This window comes from Mya arenaria, chromosome 4, assembly GCF_026914265.1.
Source record: "Mya arenaria isolate MELC-2E11 chromosome 4, ASM2691426v1".
NCBI classification, from domain to species: domain Eukaryota; kingdom Metazoa; phylum Mollusca; class Bivalvia; order Myida; family Myidae; genus Mya; species Mya arenaria.
In genome coordinates, this window is record NC_069125.1 from 64,061,009 (window position 1) to 64,067,251 (window position 6,243).

Below are 6,243 nucleotides of genomic sequence, written 5' to 3' on the forward strand. Positions count from 1 at the left end.
AGCGTCACATTATGTTTGTTTGGATTTCCATCACAGAGTTATATTATGTTTGTTTGGATTTCTATCACAGAGTTATATTATGTTTGTTTGGATTTCCACCACATAGTTATAATATGTTGTTTGGATTTCCATCACAGCGTTACATTATGTTTGTTAGGATTTCCATCACAGCGTTACATAATGTTTGTTTGGATTTCCATCACAGAGATATATTATGTTTGTTTGGATTTCCATCACAGTTATATTATATTTATTAGGATTTCCATCACAGCGTTACATTATGTTTGTTAGGATTTCCATCACAGCGTCACATTATGTTTGTTTGGATTTCCATCACAGAGTTATATTATGTTTGTTTGGATTTCCACCACATAGTTATAATATGTTGTTTGGATTTCCATCACAGCGTTACATTATGTTTGTTAGGATTTCCATCACAGCGTTACATAATGTTTGTTTGGATTTCCATCACAGAGTTATATTATATTTGTTTGGATTTCCATCACAGAGTTATATTATATTTATTAGGATTTCCATCACAGCGTTACATTATGTTTGTTAGGATTTCCATCACAGAGTTACATTATGTTTGTTTGGATTTCCATCACAGTGTTTTATTATGTTTGTTTAGATTTCTATCACAGATTTTTATTATGTTTGTTTGGATTTCAATCACAGAGTTATAATATGTTTGTTTGGATTTCCACCACATAGGTATAATATGTTGTTTGGATTTCCATCACAGCGTTACATTATGTTTGTTAGGATTTCCATCACAGCGTTACATAATGTTTGTTTGGATTTCCATCACAGAGATATATTATGTTTGTTTGGATTTCCATCACAGTTATATTATATTTATTAGGATTTCCATCACAGCGTTACATTATGTTTGTTAGGATTTCCATCACAGAGTTACATTATGTTTGTTTGGATTTCCATCACAGTGTTTTATTATGTTTGTCTGGATTTCCATCACAGATTTATATTATGTTTGTTTGGATTTCAATCACAGAGTTATAATATGTTTGTTTGGATTTCCATCACAGAGTTATAATATGTTTGTTTGGATTTGCATTACAGCGTTACATTATGTTTGTTAGTATTTCCATCACAGCGTTATATTATGTTTGTTTTGATATCCATCACAGTATTATAATATGTTTGTTTGGATTTCAGTCACAGTGTTATAATATGTTTGTTTGGATTTCCGTCACAGTGTTATAATATGTTTGATTGGATTTCCGTCACAGAGTTATAATATGTTTGATTGGATTTCCATCACAGTGTTATAATATGTTTGATTGGATTTCCGTCACAGAGTTATAATATGCATGTTTGGATTTCCATTACAGTGTTCTATTATTATTGTTTGGATTTCCATCACAGTGTTATATTATGATTGTTTGGATTTCCAGCACAGTGTTATATCATGTTTGTTTGGATTTCTATCACAGTGTTATATTATGTTTGTATGGATTTCCATTACAGTGTTATATTATGTTTGTTTGGATTTCCATCACAGTGTTATTTCTGTTTGTTTGGATATCCATCACAGTATTATATAATGTTCCTTTTTATAACAATCACAATGTAGTTATATTTGATTATGTTTTGATAACGATCACAGTGTTGTTTATTTCTGTTTGTGTTTGTTGTCTTATTATTATTTGAACATTTATATTGTGCCTTAAATACAGAACAAACTCCAACCGACCAAGTAAGTGGCGTCACAATTATAAATAATAGGCATTGATCCCTGGAGTTATATTTTGAAAAATGGACACAACAAAAACAAATCTGCCACAATAATGTCTTATCAGACCATTGGAAAAAGTACGAATTACGTTGAAAAAGCTTTTGATCGAGGATACGCAGATGTTCATAATGGCTATGTTTTCGACCGGTCTGATTAAAAAAATGTTCGTAACTTATGAGCGTGAAAGCAAAATGTTTTCATTCAATGAAAAATAGTAATGCACCTCATGGCTTATAATAAGCATTGACATTGAAGGTTCAGTTAAGAGTGGACAGGTGATCTTGTTTGTCTTGTGTTAAAGGTCATTGTAATCATGTCTATGCTGCCAGCCTTCCCACGGCCTTATATTGAAACGAAAAAGGACAACGAAAAAATGTGTTGAATCAAATCTTTATTTATTTGAGTAATAGGCAGGCTGTCAAAAGTGGCAAGAAAAAAAGCAAACACATTAATATTATAAGAACTTAAACAATATATACATACCGAGAAAGATGTATGATTCTGGTTATGTAATTAAACTACAGTTCCGCGGCTGACCGCTTTCCATTGTCTTGAAGTTAATGGCATACTTGGTATGTTGGTCAACCTATTGTGAGTTTGTTGTGTATACAAATAAAGGTTTAACAATTAAACGAATAACAGTCGATGCTCGTTTCTGAAATAACAAGGGAGAAACTTTGAATATTATCTCTTTTCTATCCATTTTCGTAAGGCATTTTCATCCTGTTTTGGGGCCAAATTCTGCGTACACGTATTGTTTTCTATTAGAAAAGAAGAATATGAATGGCATGTTTATGTATTATGTTGTGTACTATTAAACGTAAGGAACATATTTAATAGGGAAAGCACATCTGATCGGCACGTATGTAAAAAAAATGCCCTGATGATGCTAAAGAAAACGGACAACTGGTCTGTCCTAATCAAATAAAATTGTTTCAAAGAAACCAAGACAGCAGTGTAAATGAAAAGTTTATGTTCAGGTCTACTGTCCTTATTACGAATTCAGAGTTACAACTTCTATAGGCGATCATTTTAAAACTAGTTTAGTACTTGGTCGGCCAGTTTATCTTGCTTGCTCAACCCTGTTCTTACCAATCCGTTCATGTAGCTTATACCAGAACATCTGTCGTCAAAAATAATTGCTTACAAAAAGCTTATGAACGAAGTTCTTTACATCTGCTATTTCTGGAAGGTTTTGATGAACACTGATGTACGCTTATAACCGTTTGTTAAGAATGTCAATATTTGACCACACTCTTATTATGAGACGGCTATATTTATGTGTTTATGAATATTTCCATTCAATGGTAAAGTGCAGTACTTTTGTGGATTCGTGTTTGTCCAGAATTATAGTGTAGCCTCTCAAAGAGAATTGTGACGCCGTTAGATGCATGAAAAGATCTAGCTTTCTTTCTTCCTGAAAATAATGGAAATATCCGATTGAAAGAAGACCATGCATACAATACCAAATCTTAAGGTCAACGCGTTGTGCGGGGCAAGTTTTGTGACTTGTTCATGTAAACAAATAAGGGTTAAAGCATTCAAAGAATAAATGGCAATGCTTCTTTCGAACCTATGTTTCACAGCTCCTGTGATCGAAGCCGTTATTTACGTACCATGAAATCACATTCCCCACAGGTCAGAAATTGTATGATTTTTTTTAACAAAAAAGTATTTTTTTACAACTCAAGTCACATTTGTCACAGATTGCTATTGGCATTATTGCAGATATATTTTGTTCATATACAAATATGCGATTGTATTCTAGTTGTAAAGAATTGTCGTTTGTGTCGTTGTTGTTGTTGTTGTTAATGATGTTGTTGTTGTTATCGTTATCGTTGTTGTTGTTTTTGTTGTTGTTGTTGTTGTAGCTGCTGTCAGTTCTCGACTTGGCTGCAGTTGTAGGCGCAGTTGCAGTTGCTGTAGAGATAGTTGATTTTATTTGATGCTGTTGTTTGTTTTGTTTTTATGTTGTTGCTGTACGTCAAATAAGCTCCGGTGATTAGAAACGCGTCATAAACTTTTGAGAACATATAAACACGTTGACCAATATGTTTTGTACTCAATGTACGTTGTACAATTCTAATTAAAACGTCTGTTTTGCTCTTTTCTGTTTATAAGATATCAATGATTGTGAGAGTATTTTAGATTATTTCTTTGTAAACAAATATTAATCAGTTTTAAAGTGTTAGTAAAAACAGGAACAATGAAGACTAACGCATTACCAAGAACGTTGTTTTCTGAATATGAAATATATAGAAATATCAATTATACAAGGATAAATTATTTATTGACATGGTTGTACTAAAAGTTACGTTAAGTCGACTTCATATTCCTCCTTATGTTTGGATGGACTTTAAACACAATGCAAAGATTATCAGGTGTGCTGTAAGATGGGGCATAAATAGGGTGTGAGGCGCAATTTTGGTCGTGCTCCCCTTCCACATTTACCGAAACAAAAATGTTTTAATTACAACACACTTTGGCTGTTTTAGTTCTTAAGAGGTGCAGCATTGTGTTTTACGTCGATTTTGACAAACAAAAGTTTACTTTGACAATCAAATGGAATGTGAATGGGGAAATCCGCTTGTGACGAAGGGTATATTTGGTTATTTACACCTAAACACACAAATTAATATGTAAATGCGTTCAATTTTGCCTATCCAAGTAGTTATATTTTTTATTTTGAAATACATATATTGGTCACGTAAGACACAGCTTGTTTTTACTTTTCAAAACTCAAAGTCCTCTTACGTATAGTAACATTTTAAGCGAAGAAACATCATTAATATCATATCATAAGAGATACTTCTCTTCATCCTAACGGCATTTAGACCATATTCCTTATTAATTCAAAGGAAACATCTTTTGAATATTTCAATATATTATGAAAAGATTTATATTTGCACAGCCAAGGTTCCGCAATTAATTTGTGGCTAGAGGGGAAATAAAGAGTAATTTTGAAATGGTTGAAAATGTCTGGCAGTTATAGGTTTTGCCAGACGGATTTCTTTATAAATTTCAAATCTAGATAAAAAGTGAAGGTGAAACAGAAATCACAAAGCTGGTCCAACCAATGAAGCGAGGTTGTAAATTTGCAAAACGTTTGATGATTTACAAAGTTATGAACAGAAAAAACAAAATAGTGTGAAGCAACAAAAATGATGCAAGTGAAGGTGGCCATAACCCAAAGGCCAGAAGGCAAGATGTAAGACTACACCCCAATCGTCAAACGGTTATACAAAGTGAACCAAAAGTTAGGCGGAATATTTGCAAAGGTATATACTCAGAAACTTAAGGAGAGACAAAACAGTAATATTATGCAAAATGGTTTACGGATTGCATGAAATATGACCTGGAGAATTACCCAAAAAGTACTATAAAAGTGAATATTGGGACAAAACACATCATAAACGGATTATTGTGACAAAACGCAGTATATCATTTATTCCCAAACTTCAGAATGCAACATAGGCAGTTGTAAACACATGGTATGAAATACGACTTGAATAACGGCACAAAAAAGTACAAAATGAAACATTAGTACCACACAGAGTTTGAAATGTACACAATAAATATGCCGCAAGGCAGTTACGGATATATGTTAAAATGATAAGGCAAAACTAAAACATATGTACAAAAAGGATATACTCAAATAGAAGAAATATGCAAGTCGTATGAATAAAATTAAAAATTCAAAGGTAGTAAAATAAAAATAACCCAGAGTGAAAACAAACCAAAAGGTATTTCGTAGGCTACGAATAAGTGATTCAGGTCAGAGATACAAAGTATTAAGAAGTGATGTTGGGAAGACGGATGTAGCGGTGGGAAGCATTTCACTTACAGCGCCCTATGCGCATGATTTCATTGTCAGGGACACCAAGGAGTGCTGCTTGTGTGCAAGCCCCTATTTGAAAACTGTGGAGTTTGCAATGGGATTGGGGGAGATCAACGTTTACCAGAAGTTCGTTGGAAAATGACCTAAACTGTGGTGAATGTGGTAACCATTTTTTGAAGGGACCTTCCCCCCCCCCCCCACCCAAGAAGTTCAGTACAATGAAGGCACAGTTAAGCTTTTGCAGGTAAGGTGAAGCTTTGTGCGGAAAGGTCACACCTTGAAATAATGTCATACTGCGGGGGTATTCACACAATGGTCAGGGTAGCCCAAAAAGGGAATAAAAGTTAGAAATGGCCGACAGGTGTCTGTTGATTGTGGAAAGAGCAAGACCCTGTTGAAAAAGATGGGCAACTAAGGGGGTGATGAGGTGATTGTGTCGGAAGATGATGGCAGAACAGTTTGATTTGATGCAAAGTTGGCATGAAAATCTTTGAATTTTGTCCAAGATTTGGAATACACAGCACGGGTCGAAGGCGCTAAGGAAGCTTCCAATAACAGTTCTTTCACTGAAGCAAGCTCAAGGGTGACACCTGATTGGGTATGAGAAGTGAAAGCGGGTTTTAGTGAGGTGCAAGTTAAAATTAGA